Source organism: Lycorma delicatula, chromosome 4 (genome assembly GCF_047948215.1).
Source record: "Lycorma delicatula isolate Av1 chromosome 4, ASM4794821v1, whole genome shotgun sequence".
NCBI classification, from domain to species: domain Eukaryota; kingdom Metazoa; phylum Arthropoda; class Insecta; order Hemiptera; family Fulgoridae; genus Lycorma; species Lycorma delicatula.
In genome coordinates, this window is record NC_134458.1 from 120,945,069 (window position 1) to 120,966,968 (window position 21,900).

The window sequence follows — 21,900 nt, forward strand, 5'->3', positions numbered from 1 at the left end:
GAATAATTTTTCGCAAGCTAAGCTCGGAGGCGTTTCCGGAATCATATTTATATGAATTACTTTTTTACTTGTAGAACATAAATTCTTTCTGTTTCTTTGCGAGGTATGCTGTATATTGACATATTTCTAAATAATAAAAAATTATAAATATTACATATGTTACCGTGAAAGACCGAAATTAGAAAATGCCAATATTCTCCGGTGAATGTCGACACATAACAAACGTCGGTGAAAGAGCAAAATATTTGCTTATTCGGACTTTCGCCAGTATAAGTCGATAAACACATATAAGCTCTGGTGGTGGGTCGAAACGATAAGTATAAATTAAAAAATCACCCAATACCAATCTCTAAGGTAAATAGAAAACCTCGTAAAAACGAAATTTAAATTTAAGCTAAACATAAACTACGTTCGCTCACCTCATATAATTAACGTTAAATATACAAATTATATATGTTATTCTCCACCACTGGAGGCGATTAATCAAATTCACCGCATTCAGCATGCAGTGATGCTGGAAGTTGAATAAAAATATTCTTGTAAAAAAATTTAACAAAACCATTTATTTGTAACGTTATCGTTCATCCATGCAGTTAACATACTCTGTATAACCTGATTGGCCCTTTCAATTTATAGAATCCTGAAAATTTGATTAAATTCTTTTATAAATGCGTTGAATTTGATTAATCGCATTTATATCTGATTTGTATATTTTACGTTAACTAGACGAGGTTAGCGAACGTAGGTTATGTTTTGCTCGATTTTAAATTTCTTCTTTTACGAGGATATCTATTTACCCTAGAGATTAGTAATAGTGATTTTTTTAATTTCTATTTATCGTTTCGATCCCAACCAGAGCTTATCTGTACTTGTCGACATATACCGGTGAAGGTCCAAATGTATAATAATATAGCAAATATTTCGGTCTTTCACCGAATGATTTGGTATGTGTCGACATTCACCGCAGAATATCCACATTTGCTAGATATCGGTATTTCACGGTAACATATATACTTTACTTCAATGTTTACTGTTGATGATCGCAATCGAAATGCCAATCTAGTAGTAGATTTTAAGTAAAACTTTTCTAAAAGGGTTTTCAACATAATACTGTTTTCCAGTTAAAAATTAACAATAATATTTCTTTTAAGAGGAAACCCGCTTTATTAGTTATGGAGAAAAATGTACAAATGGCAGCGTTACGTTTTTTTATGAAAGGTTGCTAAAAGACTATTGCAAATCTTTATTCTTAGTTTTTAGTTTAAATAATTTTTAAAAATCTGATGTGGACACCACATGACTTCCTTGTACGCCTATTAAATTACATTAACCATTTTTTTTAAATGAAAAGTACATAAAATTTTATTTCACTAATAACTTCTGATACATTTTTTATTAATGTTATTATTGAATCATTATTTATCGTAATTTTTTTTACAGTCAGATGTTAATGATTATTATTAATAAATCAATATATTTAAATTAAAAATAAAAAAAAAGGAGATGAAGTCTGATTCGAACCAATGTGCCTTCCCCTTGTAACATCCAAATGTTTCATTGATTAAAGTTTTATTTGGCTGTAACTCTGGAACCAAAATATAAGTATCAATTATGATATATCGTTGAGAAGCTCTCAATGAGGGCTTATTACTGCAGTTAATAAAAAGTCCAAAATCCAAATTTTTTGTTTTTTTTGGACTCTTTTGGCTCAATCGATTGCAATCAAAGGGAGAGGTGCACAACTAGATATTACAACAGTTCTAAATCCAAAATTTCAACATCCCACCGCCAATCGTTTTTGAGTTATGCGAGATACGAGTACTGACGTACATACAGACGTCACACCGAAACTAGTCAAAATGGATTCAGGGATAGTTAAAATGGATGTTTCCGTTGAAATCTGAAAATCGAAATTTTTCGCGATCAAAATATTTCTTTTACTTTGTACAAGGAAGTAAAAACATACAGATAAATATTTCGGACACTGACCTTAACGTAATTTTATCGATAAAATTTGCTGTTTTACTTTTTGGATCAAATAAGAAACATTTTTATTCAAAAACAATACGAGTACATCTTTCATTTAACTTCACCAAAATATCTCCCACAAAAAAACCTATTATAATTTTTTTTTTTTAGTAAATACATTATTAAATAATTTACGGGGGAGACCCCCGTAAACATTTAGTGCAGCGGCAGAATGAATAATACTGGTTAAGATTGCATGACTTTATTCGTAAACGGTTCTGAAAATTTAAACTTGCAAACTAAATAAAATTAATTTACATGCATTCATTCATTAGTAAAAAATAATTATATAGCCATCATTTATCGCCAAATCTTTTTGTTGATATACCATCAGTTTACAAATATCATTTCAGTCAAATTCTTTAATTAAAAAGTTATTTATTGTATGTTATTTCCAATTAAGTTTTGATAAAATACCTGTCTACAATGGTTCACAGTTCGTCACATTGAAATAAAAATGTTTAGAATTATTCAACTCAAAAACTGTTTCTAAATAATAATTCAAAAACTACCAGAATAATTTAAATTATTTGAAACTCCTAACTTGAAAAGTTAAAAAAAAAGAAAATTATAAAAACTGACAAGCTTAACCCAATTCTTCAGAAGCAGGTACTTTAAAAATATTATTAATATTATAAAAATAATGTTATTTTTCAATAAAAGTTCGAACGATACTTTTTATAAACTGAAAAAAAAAACATATATTTCGTTGTCAAACCTCTTCTTCCATTGTATAGCACCTCTTCAAACGTTCTGTAATTTTTATTTATCTATCTTTTTCTTTTACAATCTATCCCTCTCGTATAAAGCCTACCGTAAAAATTATTAATTTAGAGTGTATCAATCTTCCTTTTCTCCATTTTTCTTACTGTTTAATTATTCCGATTTTAATCAATTACTTAACCAACCATAAATTTCACCAAAATCATGAATAAAATTGATTGATGTAATGGAAAGGAATATTATTAATAAAACTCATATGAATTTATTCATAAAGAAGGGGAATGATAGTAACAATAATAATGAAATTCTGTAACAGATTCAGTAAATCTTAACAAACAAAAGGTTTGGCATACGTAACAAGCCAACGAGGAATGTTTTCTAACCTCACAGTACTTTTACAACAAAGGAATTTAGGGTAGATTACTACTCGTGTCACAAAACAATTAACAATAGATTTAGTTAAAACAAGTGAGAATGTGCGAGAGAGTTTTATTATGTCGTGTGGGGGGTGGGAGACAAAAAGAGAGATAAGATGAGAAATACTATTGAGATAAACATTCATTGTTCCACTGAACAAATCAAATATCTTAGCTTACGCTTCCGTATCACACTTTGTAGTAGTAAACTTGGTAACGTATATTTTAATGAAAAACAGTCTTAAAATTGCAGTAAAACTTTATTCTCACTTTTTGTTTTGAATAATTTTAAAAAGATTACAGTTAAATATTATCAAAAATAAATCTGAATTTTAGTTTATCTATAAAAATAACAGCTTTATTTTTAACAGGGTGCAATCATTTTGAATACATATATAATTTTCATTAAATTTCATCAAAACAGCTAAAAAAAAAAAGTAAACGATTCGCGTTAAACGTTCTTAGTTTACATAAATTACAACGCGTAATACTCTTTTTCATTTCATCTTATCACCCAGAATATTGGGTTTTCACTGATCGAAACCTTGAATATAGTAAAATAAAGGATTTGAATATCTCCAAATACTTAGTGAAGATGTGTTCAGTTGGGGTTCGTAAGCACCTGAATCCTGACCCTGAAGGGGAAGATCCTGCCATGTAACGATTCCGGTCGCCACGCTACCCCCTCCGTACCTAACCATGATGGACTTTACCGGAGGTCGTCTTCTGAACCAACAAACTGAATAACATCTCTCAGTTAACAACTTGATCTCCGTCAGGATGCCACCTATGTAAATGCCTCGAATGGCATTTCCATTGGTGTAAGAACGTACTAATAAATACAAAACAAAACCAAAAAAAAAAAAAAAAACTACTCAAACGAACAACACTGAGTAGAAATAAAAGAAAACAGATTCGCTTCCTTCACCTTCAAATATTAAGAGACAGCCAACTATCTTCAGCTGCTTCGAGGCGACTATTCGCGAAGGGAACGCATTAATTACATCCTCCATAAAATTAGAACTTCTTCAGGCGCGTTCTTGCTAGAGTGAAAGGCTTTCGGAGAACGAAATAAAAGGGAATCGCGCCAGATGAAATTCGCAAAAACATTAACTCACCCAAAAAATAACCCCAGTTACATTTATCATGATCAGGATCTTAAAAAAAGATCGGAAAGCAATCCCAAATTCCGTCTACTTAAAAAAATACAAACATAATATATATACGTCAGTAAAAATAAAAATCCGCCATTTAAATAAAAAGATCCAACAGAACAAAACAAATTTCCAGGTTCTGCAATAAGTAGAGGTATAAAACATTCCCCGAAATATTTTCGTTCCGTTCCGTTCTAGATTTTTACATCTCTGGATCACCCGTATCATAGTATTTTTTTCTAGACGAAAACCGCTTTCGTGTTATCGTCGCCCGGACACGATATATCTGTTGTAAAAAAATAAATGTTAAAAAATGAACAATTAAAAACTAAAATCCCAAAACGCAAAAATACATATTCAAAGTTAAAAGTCTGTAACGTAAGCTAAAAGCGAAATAAAAACACAAAAATATATCACATTATATATCTCAAAATAATAAAATTACCATATGCTTTACGGTAAATGGCATAAATAGTTTGAACACACTACAGTAATTTATATATTTTAATATAAACGAATAGACCTAAGAAATTGTAAAACATAAGATAACATTTCATTATTCCGAAGAATAATTTGCATGTTAGCCCCTAGTTTAAAGTTGCGACGCAATGCCGTATAACAGATACAATCCACAAGGATGTGGTGCACTGTTACTTGGCAGTAGCAGCACAAACTGGTGAATCTGTTTGAGTTATCCGGTATTCGTGAGTGAGTCTAGTGTGCCCTATTCGCAAATGGCAAATAATAACCTCCTCTCGACGGCTACTCCTGAATGAAGAGCTTCACGGTGACACAGTTTACTTAATCAGATGAAGTTTATTGTTCATGGTAACACTCCATTTATTTTGCCACTTGTCATGGACCACCGTCTTCAAGAAACAGACAAGATCGTTCGAATCGACGGATCGGTTAAAGGAGGCTGGAAACGAGCCTCCTTTGCCGCATCAGTGCGCTCATTGCCTGAAATTCCAATACGGCTGGGGATCCAGTAGAAGATCACAGCTGTATTACGGTGGTTCATTTGCGAAATAACACGCTGATTCTCACAGAGAACAGGGTGTCTGGAGTACACGTCATTAATTGATTGTAAGACACTCATGGAATCCGAGAAAACAAATACATTTCGAAATGTTGAGCTAATTATACTTAAGGCCTTATTAATAGCAAAGAGTTTGACGATGAAACTACTGGCGATGCTGGCGAGGCCAAACATATATATTCTGTTGTCAAGAACAAAAGCACAACCCGCAGAGTTAAAGTTATTAGAGGTTTCCGTATAAACTATAACATCAGGATTACGACTATTTATAATATTATAAAATTTGTTTCCCAAACTAACCGGATTTGTGTTCTGTTTATTACACTGGAAAAAAAGATCGATACAGTAATTAACGAGAGAAGACCGCCATGAGGAGTAATAGCATGGAGCAACAGTAAGGACTGAAGGTAATTATATACTTACAGCTGAAAAAAGGAGGTGAGCTCTGATGCTTAGTGGAGCAGTAGATCTCGGCTGTTCTTGGTATCAAATCAGATGTTGGTTAGAGAACACCATATCAAAGGTTGAACGATTTCGTTGCGCTTTCACATGAGCTATGTAAGTGCAGATCATTTGATTCCGTCAATTTGAAAGAGATGGCTCATCACTTTCCACCAGTAAATTTACCACAGTGCTTGAAAGAAGTGCACCTGTAGCAAGACGAATAAATGAATGATGGACTGCATCTGGCATTCTAGGAGCGGTGAACCGAGCGACGAATAAACTATACAGCCGTAGTCCAAACGGGACTAGAGCTCGGTATAAGGGTAATATGCACACTCGATCAGCTCCCCAACCAGTATTAGATAAAACTCTCAGCATGTCCAACATTTTAAAACATTTTACCTTCAGCTCCTTTAAATGTGTTACCCATGTTAGTCGTTTACTGGAGGGGAACATGCTATCTGTGAAACTGGTTTCACAATTTGCAGTCAGCAACTGCAGTTCAACGTACTTTTCGTAAATAGAACGGCAGGGAGCCTCCTAGTAGGCATACAATTTACTCTTGGCATCAAGAGTAAATTGAATATTGAGACAGGTTGTTCTTCTTCCAGGAGACAACCGTAAATGGTGTCGTTTATCTAAAATGTGCTTCAAAATTGTCTAATTCCTCAGTTAGCCGTTGATGACCAAGATGGACGCCATTTCTAGCAGCAAGATAGGGCACCAGGTCGGTGGATTGTTCGTACAGTTGTTCCACGTACAACTGCATGTCCACCTCACTCACCAAATTTGATCTCGTTTCGATGTCTTCTTTTGGGGTTTCATTAAAGATCGAGTTATATCGTACCATCTTTGCTTGCTAATCTGTCAAGTTAAGACTTCTAATTAAGCCGCAGCTGCAGAGGTAACGCCCGACTTGCTGGCTACAATCTGAAATGAAACCAACTTAAGGTGGGATGTATATCACATAACAAATGGAAGCTATATCGAACCAAATTTAATGCTGACAAACTTGAGTTTTTTTCTATGACTGAGAACTCAACTGTACTTAAGTTATCTCAATAAATTTTTATATACTATTAAAATTGTGAAGTCCTTTTTGAACCACTAGGTATAAAAGATAATTAAAAATAGTACTGAATATTAAATTACGAGAAAAGTTGGTAGATCTGTCTTTATACATATATATACTCGTAAGTACATACATTGTACGTATATTATTGTAACTATAACCACACTTATGTTGTTTTGTATATATATATATATATATATATATATATTTCTATGTGTGTGTAAAAGTTATTAATTAATTACGGACAATTAATAAAATAATGAAATTTCATTAAATAAATAGTAAATGGATAAAAATAGTTTGATACTTATTATACAACAATTAAAGCACAATTACGAGCGCGCGTGCGTAGACGCACACACAAATAGAAGAAACATTCTATGTTATTAAAACTTTAGAAATAATTTATTTACGTCACAATATAATTAACATTGTAGAAATCGTAAAGGAGTTATATTGGGTACGGATAAGATATAATTATTTCACCAACAGTAAGAGTAAAAGACGAAAAAAGAGGAGGATAGGAAATACACGGTTAAAGGAGAGAATGAAAGGAAGAGAATGACTGGGAGAAATATAAAGGAAGGAGAAGGATTAAACCATACTGTGGTGGAACAATGCCAAACAGTATAGCTGTTAAATTCATAAATCACAGAATTACTCGACAACCTGTCATTGTTACAGTTACTATGCTATAACATTACCACCAATTTATAATTTAACAACATACAAACCCACGTATTATAATATATTAATGTACAATATTAAAATGTACTTTAATATCCTTAATTGAAGTTACTTAGGAAAAAAATGTTAAAAAAATGAAAGGTAAAATAAATGATGAAGGTGTAAAAAATGTAAAAGATAAAAATAATAATATAAATTTGACAAATGTAGAAATTAAAAAATATTACGCATCATGATGCATTCGTTCTTAAATAAAAATAAACGGAAACGTGCTTGAAAGCTTTTCAAAACTTATGAACGTATGTAAAAATCCGAAAATAACATCGTTATTATTTTAAATTCACAAGGCTTTAGAGAGGAAAAGAAACAAGAATTAAATAAAAGAACGGGGAAAATTACAAAGAAAACGAAACTACATAGATCATATAAACGTTATTAACTTATGTTCAAAAAAAGGAGAACCCTCATGACCAATTTTTCATTTTGGGCGTTACCTCCTAATTATGTTTTTTTAATCGATCCAAAAATACATCATTACGTTCAATACTGTCTCATTTATATTTACTACAACCTACTTAATTAATATGTTACAATTTATAGTCCATATTAAATATTATTATTTATTATCAATACAGTACAAAAGAAAAAGCCAATTAATTAACGGGAAAATTAATTGATGACCGTAGAACACCATTATACAATACTTAAAATAAGCGTTGGTGAATGGATGGTTACTTTATTCTATGCACCAATACGGAAAACGTGGGAGTGACAGCAATTTTATGTACACCAATCATTATCTACAAACTATTCGTTGTCGATACTTATCACAAATGTGTACACCCACTAGATCCTCTAATCACAAGAAATTAATTTTAAATCTTACTTTGTTTCGCGTTATAGTTTTTTTTTTTTTTTTTTTTTTTTTTTTTTTTTTTTTTTTTTTAGTTAGGTATATAAACGGACGTTTCTTAGTTTAGATTTTAAAAAGAACTAAAGAGCAAACAAAAATTAAGTTGTTTTTAATTTTATACCAAAACGTTTTCCGATATTTGGGTAATTTATATGATGACAATACAAACAAAGACTAAATATTACAACTTGAAATCAAAACAATGAATAATACACAGAAAGTAGTTCATACGGTCTATTTATTTTTAGAATTTTAATAAAGTTCAGTTCTTGTAAAATATGGTAATACTCGTACAATAAAATTTTCATCTTGAACTGATGCTTGAATATTAAATATTTATAAAAGGAAAATAAAAAGTAGAAAAAATAAAACTTCAGCAAAATAAGATTCAAACCATCAAACCAAACCTAATATGTTTGTTGTTTATTTGTCTTATGTAAAATAATAGTAGGTATATTTGCGTAAGAAAAAAGTAACTTTTTATTGATTCAATATTTATTTTTTACCGTATAAACTTTTTAAAACTCTTTCCTTATGTTAAAAGAATAAAATGAAAGGTTGCGACAGCAGAAATTTTTAAAATAAAATAGAGGGAAAAATGTATAACGAGAAAGAATTCTCAAAACACTTTGAATCAAAAAGTTAAGAAGTGGTAAAAAAAAATGTTCAATGAAAAAAACAGTTTAGAGAAATGAGTTTACTTTGAAAATAATAAAAAAGGGTAAAAGACTTTATAAATAAAACTTTGATAAAGGAAGTTGAAAAGGAAAAATATGTAGGCGAAAATCTACCACACACAAACCGTTACAAAGTATTAAAGTGTTTGAACATATCATGTAATGATATCGGTTTAACTTTGAAGTGATAACATTATTAAAAAAGAAAAAAAAACAACAAAAAATTGTATTTTAATTAGTCAAATAAATAACCGACTTGTATATTATAAAGTCTTTAAAATTTTTAGCACCTTGAAATGATTTTGTTAAAAGGTTCTTTTTTTAAACGTAGTTTACCGAATAAGAGGAAATTTAAACAAAATACATTAATGAAACACTTCAATATAGACTAAGTTATGTCTTTACTATTATATAATATTAAAGAATTTAATTAAACAAACATTTTCTTTAGGTATACCTATATAAATTTCATTTATTATCAAATACGGAAAAGTATAATCATTAAAGCAACGAAAATGATGGGGAAAACATCAGCGTATTGGTTGGCTTAAAAAAATCAACTATTTTTTCAATAATAAATCTAAAAAAAAAAAAAAATTACAAAGAAACAAAAAAAGACCAAAAACGAATAAAGCTTATTTATTTAATTGATTTACATATTTTATTATGTCTGTTTTATAAGAAAATAGACTAACATTCTTTAACGAAAATTTGAATTCAATTCAAAGCAAATAAGAAATTCAGTTATTTTCGTAGCTATAAAATATTATATATATAAATAAAAATATTTGAGCCAAATTTCAAGTAAAACTGTTCGGTCAATCCTGAGATATAACGCCAATACACAAGTGCAACACACATACGTATTTTTAGTCTAGATAAACTAATTGGGCCCTAAAACGAAACAATTTACAAAAAAAACATCGATACCCCATTTTTGTTATGATTACTTTTACTGTACCCTTTTAATACAGCTATTCTTGCTATACTCGCGGGATGGTAAAAACATTAACAGATACAAAATATTTAAGAAACATTATGAAACTAGCATTTTTTATCAGTGTTTTTAAAATTAATATTTTTTAAAAGGATTACTAAAATCCAAGCTAAAATTATTCGTCTTATTACTTTTCTCATGTACTATTAATTTATCAATTAATATTATTTCTTTAATTTAATCTATTTATTGGTTTACTTATTGTCATACATTTTGCTGCTTACAGATAATAATAATTAACGAAATGATAAAGGGCCATCTACTTTAACAGTGCAAATAAAACATTTTCATAATCAGTTTTTTTCTTTTATTTTAATTCACATGAATAATGGCATAATAAGAAAAAAGCTAAAAATAAATTAATAATCTACTGGTTGAAAAAAAGAGGACCAAATCTGTAAGTATTTAGATTTGTTAATAAACGTATTAGATAAAAAATAAAATGGATATGCACACGTTATAAAATAGGAAGGGAAGAGACTCGTAAGATAAGAAGTTTATGGGTTGACAGAGGTAAATTAAAGTAGATGAAGGAATCTAAAATAAAAAATACAAGGATGGTTTACTATGATTGAAGGGGATTTTATTTGAAGATTAAAATTAGAGTCGTAAACAATAACTGAAGCTATATATTTTTTTTAAAAGTCATGAAAACGTAATAAATATTACAGAGTGATTCGTTTTTTTTAATAAAATTTTGTTTGGTTTAAACGATATTAAATCAATATCTTGACTACCAAAAAGATTAAAAGCGTTTTAATAATACGGTACACTAAACAAAATCAACGCCTGCCTAATTAACTGTAAATAACTTTATAATGAAAATAATGATTTATGACAATATACACCACCACTTTTACGTATTAATTATATGGATTATTGGTTTAGTTTTCTCTTGTAAAGATAGTTAAATGTTACAAAACCGCTTATTATTTCAGTTTTAGCTGTATATTATTATTGTTATACCATGGCTTCATTAATAATTAATTATTTAAAATAGAAAATAAATGAAGCAAAATAAAAAACTATATGTAACATAATAAACTAATATTATTATTATTTTGTTATTTATAACATATAATTTGAAATATGCATGAATTAATTCTGTTGTAATCAATTATACAGTCTGCCATATATAGATTTTACTAATTCTCTATTTTGAAATAACTCAACCACTTTTAATCATTATATTAATACTAATAATTAATTTATACGTGACCTACTATATGTACATTCGTAGCGTATGTAAATGTATCGAATCATACCAACGGATTACTATAGTCTAATTATGTTACGTGTTCCCTTCAAACGAAATATCGTACAATAATATAACATAAAGGTATTAGTAACATAATAATAATAATAATAATAATAATAATAATAATAATAATACAGATTCGGAAAAACTTACATAATGCACATTTAATCAATATAATACAAAACTATCTATTCACCCTTGAAAAATAAACGATTTAAAAAATAATTAAAAAGTTAAGATAAATGAAAAAAAGTAAAAATGAAACGCAATTTCTATAACTTGAAAAATCAAAATTATTTACGTTTTTTTTTAAAGTCATTATCATATATATAAACCAACTAGCCCCATGGTCCAGGTCGGGGCAGGGGCGACCCAAGGGCTTCCCAGAGCCGAAGAGCTCGCTTTGATCGATGTTAACGTCTAGCTAGGACTTGTATTACCGTTCGTTACCCTCATGGTTGTGAGAATAATACTAATAAATAACAATTAAAGTATTCAGTTTTTATAGAAACCTGAAAAAGAAACTAAATTACTAAAGGCAGGATTATATAACTATGATAACTATAGTACACAGACATTTTTCGAGAAAAACGTCAAGACTTCATTGCTATGGTGATAGAAATTATGGCGATACTTTTCAATTATTGACTCTTTTCTTCTTTAAAGAATATAATTGAAAACTTCACTGTCAATGCGACTAAGGCCTCAGTATATGACAAACATTTCCCTAGAATAACCGAATGTATTCTGCAAATTTGAAAGCAATCGGTCGGTTGGTTTTTGCGTGATGCGACAACATACAAAGGGATAAACAGACAAACTTTCGGCCTTATATACTCGTATAAAAAATAAATATAAAAATTATTATGAATAAATACGGTAATTAAAAATGTACTCGTAATTAAGAACTTGAGTTAGAAGGTAAACTATTTTTATTTACAGTTCCTATTGGTCGGCAATGCGCGAACTCAGACAAATATCTTGAAAACTGAAGGATGCAAAGTGTAATACGATGTCCAAACTTCCAAAGTTTATCAACTGATTACTGTAGAACACCGAAATTAAACAACTTTAGATACATGTACATTATATACTAATGTACTAATGACATTTATTAGTGAATAACGAGTAAAAACGTTAATCCTAAAAAACGTTTAGTTTAAAATGCATTTTAATTGAACTACTGAAAATCTTTAAAAAAAAATGGAATGAAATTGGTAGTATATTTTTTGTCTTCAGTCACTTGACTGGTTTGATGCAGCTCTCCAAGATCCCCTATCTAGTGTTACTCGTTTCATTTCGGTATACCCCCTACATCCTACATCCCTAGCAATTTGTTTTACATATTCCAAACGTGGCCTGCCTACACAATTTTTTCCTTCTACCTGTCCCTCCAATATTAAAGCGACTATTCCAGGATGCCTTATTATGTGGCCTATAAGTCACATATTATATGCCTCTTCTTTTCGCTATATTTTTCCAAATGATTTTTTCTCCATCTATTTGTCGCAACACCTCTTCATTTGTCACTTTATCCACCCATCTGATTTATAACATTCTCCTATAGCACCACATTTCAAAAGCTTCTAATCTTTTCTTCTCAGGTACTCCGATCGTCCAAGTTTCACTTCCATATAAAGCGACGCTCCAAACATATACTTTCAAAAATCTTTTCCTGACATTTAAATTCATTTTTGATGTAAACAAATTATATTTCTTACTGAAGACTCGTTTAGCTTGTGCTACTCGGCATTTTATATCGCTCCTGCTTCGTCCATCTTTAGTAATTTTACTTCCCAAATAACAAAATTCTTCTACCTCCATAATCTTTTCTCCTCCTATTTTCACATTCAGTGGTCCATCTTTGTTATTTCTACTACATTTCATTACTTTTGTTTTGTTCTTGTTTATTTTCATGCGATAGTTTTTGCGTAGGACTTCATCTATGCCGTTCATTGTTTCTTCTAAATCCTTTTTACTCTCGGCTAGAATTACTATATCATCAGCAAATCGTAGCATCTTTATCTTTTCACCTTGTACTGTTACTCCGAATCTAAATTGTTCTTTAACATCATTAACTGCTAGTTCCATGTAAAGATTAAAAAGTAACGGAGATAGGGAACATCTTTGCCGGACTCCCTTTCTTATTACGGCTTCTTTCTTATGATTTTCAATTATTACTGTTGCTGTTTGGTTCCTGTAAATGTTAGCAATTGTTCTATCTCTGTATCATCTATCTTTTAATGATATAAATATAAATCCGAAATCATCTTATAAAAAGTTAAAAAGAAAACTACTAAGCGTATTTTATACGCTTGTAATTAATGTACACCGTGCATATAGAGGTGTACAAACCTTTGCAACAATTGGAAACTTGAGTGCTTTTTGATGACACACACCCTTGAATAGAGGTCTCTTTCAAAATCGAAATTAACATTGACATTATCTCATCTAAAATTCATTTTCCCCTATGTACAGTGTATTCAAAAACACTCAAGTCCGTTTACTTTTGCTCCCCTACGCGTACAAACACGTACGTAGTAACTGCAACAATATATTTCTCTAGTATTATGGCAACCAACGGTTTTAAACTACTACTTTTATATTTTACAAATAGTAATTATAAGAAGGTAAGAATGTTATTAATGTTAGCTTACAAATTTTTTTTCATTTTTTAAAAGTAATTTTTTTTTAAGTAACCAACTACCGAAAAGTATATTATTCGTTAAATGAAGTCAAAAGAAACAGACAACACTTATTTTACTGAAATGGTAAGTAGAAATAAGGTAACTCAAACTTTACTAAGTCATTTTTTTAAATAATAGAAAAATCTGACGTTTAATGCTATACGAAAATATAACAAACCACGCCAACGGAGGTTAGTCGCATATAACGCATCTATACAGTACTAAATGTCAATTCTAACTGGGTTTATTATTGAAAGAAAACTAATTTTCCTCTTTTTTTTCTAACAATTAATCAAAATTAAGTTTAAAATTCACTAAAATTTTTAACGATTAGAAGAGAACTTTACTGAAAGTAAACCATGCGACTGAAATTTGTTCAAATGATGTGTATTCAATTTCCTAATAATCGAGTTCGTTTTTTTAAATCTACTTGGCATATTATAAATTGCTATTAATTCATATACAAAGAAAAGCCTATTAATTAAATTTCATTAACTTTAATTATCTATCAGAAAAAAAGAAACCCTAAATATTCACTAATAAAAACTACTGCTCAACTGTATCGTACCCAAAATCTAATTAACGCTGTTGAATTGAAACATTGAAATTTCAAGATGGATAATCTTAAAGTTTCGTTTGGTTAATATGAAACTATTGTCTATTCGAACATATTTTTTCAGTGTCAAGTAAATAGAGTTCATAGTTGAAATATCTGCTTAACGCGAGTTGCATTACTCTGAAAACAATAAATATGAAAAAGAATTTTTTCAAAATAAAAACACTAGCAGTTTTGACTACACCAATTACCATTTCTGTAAACAACTATCGCATTTGAATATGCTAAAAATACTGTCTAATACGCTAGAAGAATTGAAAAATAGACAGATTGAAGATTAAAAAGAGATAAACAAAAGAAACGATGATAGGAAAGAAGAAAGATAACGTAAAATTTTAAATAAAACTTGTCAACACATTCATGGACAGGGTGAAAAGTTTTGGTAACTAGAAAACGTCATCATTAATAAAATAAACGTGATCCACAATAAATAAATATATAACTTTAAAGACAGGAAAAAGTTCACGAAAACGTTTGTATGGAGGGTGTTAAAGTACGGATGTGAAAGGTGAACCCACGGGAAAATTGAAAGGAAGAGGCTTGAAGCAATGAAAATGTGAGCCTGGAGGAAAATAACAAGAAGCCGAGTAGATAGAAAAAAATTAACAAGATCTAAAAGAAATGAATGAATACAGATCGTTTTTAAACTTAATTGGACAAAAAGGGCAAAATTAATTCGATATAAATTTCAGCATAATCGGTTCTTAATAATTATATAATTGTCGATATTCTTATAATTATACATTTTTCGATCTTCATGTCGCAGTGGTAGCGTCTCGGTCTTTTATCCGGAGGTCTCGGCTTCGAATTTACAGTCGAGGTTGGCATTCTTCTTAAGCTACAAAATTCCATTTTCATTTTCCACGCCCAAGCTTTAACCTTATGCGGCGAAATCATCAAGTAAAAAAAAATTTGGAAGGAAAAGTAGTAGATAAAAAATCAAGAGAACATTCCAGAAATGCATTGTTTAAGAACAAAGTGAGGGGATTAAGAAATTCGCGTCGTGCAGCTGCTTGGCGATAGTTGATGATTAACTATGGAGAGAGAAACGTGTATTTTTTTAGAAGTTTATGATAACTACCATAATCAAAAAGTTTTATTTAATTAATTTAATTTAATTAATTATTTAATTTAATTCTTTAAGAAAAATCAATTCTACCTGTATTTTATTCCAAAACACACACAAAAAAAATTCAATTTTAGTAGATTCCAGTATTTCTTTTTCTGCAATTTTTACTCATTAAAAAAGAACGGGAGATCTGACTTTCTACTAGATGCCGCCTTTTTTTTTTTTTAGATAAAAATTATGTAAACAGATTGTTCAGAAAAGGCAGCAACACATTAAAGAATATGAAAGATATTAAAGATATATACACACATATTAAAGATATATGTTATCAAAGACTGTTTAAAGATTGTTTCAAAATCGAAAGCAGTATCTTAGTATAAAAAAAAAGTTTAATAAGTTTGGATTTCTGTTTCCTAAAAATGTAAAAAGGAATTTGATAAAAATCTAAAAAGTATACATATTATGCAAATATAAATTCTTTTTTTTACAGTCCTATTTACTCTTGAAGAGTATATGAAACCAAAGTGCGTAAATATATAAATACCTTAAATTGATGGTTATGAATAATGCGCTATCTTTATGAAAAGAAAGTAAGCCTTTTCGTTTTTAACATATAAATACTAAAAAAAAATTAATCTTTACTAATACAGACAATGCATCTACTTGAATAAAGTAGAATCGTTCAAAGAGATAAAACATGGAGAAAAAGTACTGATTAAAAAAAACATCTACACACAAAGGATAAAGTTTAAGTAAGCAATATTTAACATTTAGTAAAGCAAATGGAACAAGTTTTTTCCTGGTAATTTTCCATTTCGCTTCTTTCTTTATTTTCTTTTTAAATCCTATCAATTATCGAAATTTCCGTGATCAAAAAAAGATATCAAAGAAAGTTTCGATGGGTTTTCAATTTTCTCAGAGTTTATTTGATATTTCAAGTAAATAATTGTCACAAATAATAAGTATGTGGTTAAAAAGATAAACCTATTTAAATATATATTTTCAAAGATAATACATTACGGAAATATTGTGTTGTTTGTTTAAAAACAAAAAAATGTTGGCTTTATTCACAAACGATTAAAAGGATTTACAGGTTTTCATTCAAAATGTTTTTTAAGGAAATAAATATTTTTGAATCAAACTTTTCACCTAGGTGAAAATTAAACTAAATTTTTATTTATTTACACAACACGCCTAAGCAGGATTCAGTTGAGAAATTCATCCAACAACATGATACGATAATAAAATTTATTTAGAGGATTTTTATTTTAAAGGCCTTTTGATGGTCCATAACTAAGGGTTTTCTAAATAATTTAAAAGGAAAACGAAAGATTACACGTTCTAACTGTTTCACTCAATATTTCTAAATTGCATTGGTTCAAGGCCCACAATCCATTACAAACAATATTTTAACTGGATGTATAAATATTTATCTTACTTTTATAAGGGCGTACCATAATATGCACAACTTTTGAAAGATTTTATACATGTTTTACAGAATTATTTTATATGATCGAATTTCAATCCGTTCTTGTGTCCTTTTGGTAATAACCTATTAACGTAATTTCTCAGCATTCCTTATATTTTTATCAACATGCAATTTTCTCGCCTTTTGGGTTAATTATAAACGACATTTCTCATACGATCCTGTTTTGTTTTTTTTCAGGACTAGTCATATTTTGAGGAGAAAAAAATTAATGTACTTAAAAAAATATAATAGGTTTAGAAAATAATCTCTAGTAGAAGAAAACAGCAATACATTATTTAATATTAATTTACTTTCAAACTTTTGAAAATAACAAGAATTTGAAATTCAGAAAGAATTTATTTCAATATTTTTCTATCTACTTTTTTAACGGTTAGTTATCTCTTTAGAATACATCCTTCCTATAGGACAATAAAAAATATTTTATTTTATATTATTTTTAGACAATGTTTTGAAAGTTTTTATAACTTTGTTAGTTAACATATTTACGATTTAGTAATATTATTTAATCTATAAATTTCCGAAGATGAAATACTTTGTTAAAATATTAAATTATAAATATTTAATAATGTAGTACTAAATCATAAGCTTCAGTAGGTATCCATGATAATTAATAAATCAAATATATAATCTCATACAATTTTATTTTTTATTCCCACCGTAAGTGTACTTTAAATCAATTACAGTATTTATTCGAGTAACCCCGGCCACCGAATAAGCCCCACACCTCGATTTTCCGGACCGAAAATCTATAAAAAGAATCGAGTATATACCGGTATTTTAAAGTGCAACAGATATGATAAAAAAATACGTAAATACGAAAATATTCAGAAAGTAAAGAATTTAATTCGTTGATTTAAATTGCAATATTAATATTACATTAATAATTAATTACCGTAAGTATTAGTTTAGTTCAGAATCAGAAGGCCAGTAAAACGAAAAGAAAGTATCATGTTGAAAAGGATCATTTCAATACACTTTTTAAAATGGGATTTTACTTTTAATTAATCACTGTCACTCTCAATGTCTGTAGAAGAGTTACCGGTAGTCTCCACATAGCTCTGCCAAAGGTGATAGAATTCACTACCATCAAGTTCATTAGATATTCCGCATTTTTTAAAACTTTTCCTTACAAATTCCGTGGCAATACCTTCCCAAGCAATTTTTATCCAAACACAAATCTGGTTAAAATCTGGGCGTTTGATTCTTCCTTTAGGCGTGAGAAAGAAATTTTCATCAGCCATCCATTTACTGTACAGTTGTTTTAATGCAGATTTGAACGGTTTATTAATGCAGACATCTAGTAGTTGCAATAGAGATGTCAATCCGCCTGGAATTGTTACTTGGTCTGTCGTACCCTTTTTTAAAATGTCTTTCACTTTGTCAGTCGTATGTCCCCGATAATTATCCATTACTAGCATACCCGTATTTTTTTTTTATTAATTAAATCTCCTGATCGTTTTGCCATACACACCTGATCCAATCTAAAATTAAGGTTTCGTCCATCCAACCTGATTCCTGTGCTCTGATAATAACTCCATTTACCTGTACGGTAGGAAGAATTTTTCTTTTAAAAACAATGCACGGAGGTAATTTTGATCCATCAGAAGTAAAGCAAAGCATAACACTACACCTTGGTTTTTCATTACCACCAGTGTGAATCGTAACACTTTTTTCACCTTTTTTGTTTACGGTTTTGTCAAATGGCATTTCAAAATATACGGGGGTTAGATCAGGGTTTCCTATTTGAGAAGGCAAATAGTCTTTATCTTTTCTAAGATTATTTACGTATTTGTGAAAATGTAATATTTTTTGTTCATAAGCGTCTGGAAGTCGTTGAGAAATGGTCGTCTTTTGTCTTATTGATAAATCATTTCGTGCAAAAAATCGTGTTATCCATCCACAGCTTGCTTTAAAATCAACTTTATTCAATGATTTAGCGATTTAACGAGCATATGATTGACACATTTCTGTCGTAACAGCATAACCGCATTTCCTTTTTACCATAACAAAGTCATGCAATTTTTCTTCTATGTCTGTGTATTTTGGTTTTAAGCCACGAAAAGCACTTTTATTACCAGCGCCTTTCACCAGAAGTTGTTTCTTCTTACGCCAGTCTCCAATGCAGCTTCATCTACGTCAAATTTTGTTCCTTCCACCCGATTTCCAATTGTTTCAGCCTCGCGCAGTTTTTCATTTACTATAAAAGATCGTAGACGCTGTCCTTTTGTACTCATTTTACTGCCGTAATTAAAATAAATCACCGTATTAAACTGTACAAGATAAACTAAACACATAAAATGCACATAACTGTCCACATATACAAACATATGGCGAATAGACAAGACGACCATGGGTAACTGATGCTGTAACTCTGTGTCATTAGAACCGGATGCAGCCTATACAGAATGAATCAGTTTCATAAAAATACCTTAACTTCGTTCCTATCGATAATATGAACAAGATGTTAATAATTAACGATGTATTCTGTATAAGCGGCATCCGGTATTGACAAACCTAATGAAACTATATGTATGTGATTGAATTTAGGTACTTCTAAGAAAACGTTTTCTTTACATAAATTATCCCAGCTAAAGGCTATGTTTCAAGTACGCCCCGCACCATTAGTTTTTCTCTCCAATTCCATGTAAAAAGTGCGGTCATTTAAAGCTTAAAATGACGCCTTTTTTAATATTTTCCTGATTTTCTTCTGTTTTTAATGGTTTCTTCTGATTTGCTTATTTCTAATAGATCGTGAAGCATTTGCTCTTTATTTCATTATAATTTAGTGATTCACATATTTGTTTTGCGAATTTAACCTTATTCGTTCTAAAAAGATAACTGTAGACGATTTACTTTTTTAATTGTGTCTGAAATTTATTCTATTTTATTGTACAGATCTTGTCATTTACTTTTATTTACAAAAAAAATTACTCAAGCTCATTTTTCATTTAATATAACAATCAAAAAATAATAAAAACACAAATCAAAAATTAGTCCTAGATTAATTTCTTATATTATTAATAGTAATTAATTAAAGAATATAGGATAAATTTTAAACGTTATTAAAATATCAATCTTAGTTGTCCATTAGTTAAATTTCAATTTACTTCAATGTATCATAAAAAATGCATTAAAAAGAATACGATGTATGAATTAAGATTTCTTTAGTTTAGTTAGAAAAAAAGTTTCGTAAGAGAAATTTTATTTATTTTTTTCATCTTACGTAGGACGGTTCTATTAATAAAATTAAGTGTTGAAAGAAGAATTTATTCATAACATAACAGATTTTAATTTAAGAATGCCAACACAAACATATGTATGACCACCAGAGTAGAATATCATTTTCATAATTTCACATTGTACAGACTATTTCGCTTTATATAGAAAAAGGAACAAATTACGTTCGATCATTTCATAAGTTTCAGATTTTAATCGTAGGAAATAATATTAATTATAAAAACATAATAATAAGTAATATAAAACAATAACAATACATGAAATAAAGCTAATACAGTATATTATCAACTGAATCCCTAAGGTAATAACGTATATATATAATCTATTACGTTAGAAAAGTTTCAGTACATTGCATATATTAGATATGATCTTTAATGCGATCAGTCATCCGTATTCTAATTTAAAACCACCCACTATATCACATTTTTTCCATCTTTTTCCCACATGTCCTACCCATCAATGTATAAACCTACTGTACTTCTATTATTATTATTATTTTAATAAATAACCAATAACTATTTATTTCACTGTACAGAATTATTATTATTACAAAAAATTTTAATTAAAAGAACAATAAAATGCAATTAAAAATAATGAGAGAAAAAATTATCAATATTGTTATAAAAAAATTAATGTATGATGAAAAAAAAAATTAAAAAAAAAGAATGAATAAATAAATAAAAACTAGCAACAGCTTTGTGATATTTCCATTTAGATTAAGATTTTGGGTTCAAAATATGCGAAATTAGAATAGGGTTGTGTTTGATAAATTATTTGTATATAATTTTTAACATTCTTATAAATATTCACCCAACCTCATATCTCTTTTATTGAATGAGTACAGCGGTTTAACAATAGAAAAAGAAGCCTCTTCGTGGTATCGAGATTGACAAAAAAACCATTAATTGATGTTAATATGAAAATGTACGATGTTAACATTTGAAAATTCATATGTTAATATGAAACATCTTACGATCACATACTATTCAAAAAGTCATTTCATCCATATAGACACTAAACTCGACATTACTAAATTTTTGAAATCTTAAAAATGTTATTTCACTTCTAATTTTTGGGATAAATCTTTTTATTTGTAAACTAAAAAAACGCTTGCGTAGTTCTACGCAAGACTGACTTTTCGTTAATATAAATTGGTTTAATATTTTAATATTTTTTTAATTTGGTTTAATATTGTTAACAATAGATACCGCAGATAAAGAAACCTCAACGCTTCAAGTTTCAGCATCATAACGAACCAGGCTTCCAACTTGCCCCGGACAAATTCTTTTTGACCTTAAATTGATCATAACTAAAGAACGACTTCATCAAACACGACAATTTTCATAAACAGAACTTGAGATACACCACTACAGCATATCTGATGTAGTAATTTT

General features: G+C 29.2%; 1 protein-coding gene across 6 annotated transcripts in view; it reads right to left on the reverse strand.

The window, feature by feature from the left end:
- Window positions 1–21,900, reverse strand: part of LOC142323826 (protein-tyrosine sulfotransferase-like) — a 1,177,394-nt gene that overhangs the window by 732,447 nt on the left and 423,047 nt on the right. The gene's annotated exons all lie outside the window — the stretch shown is intronic.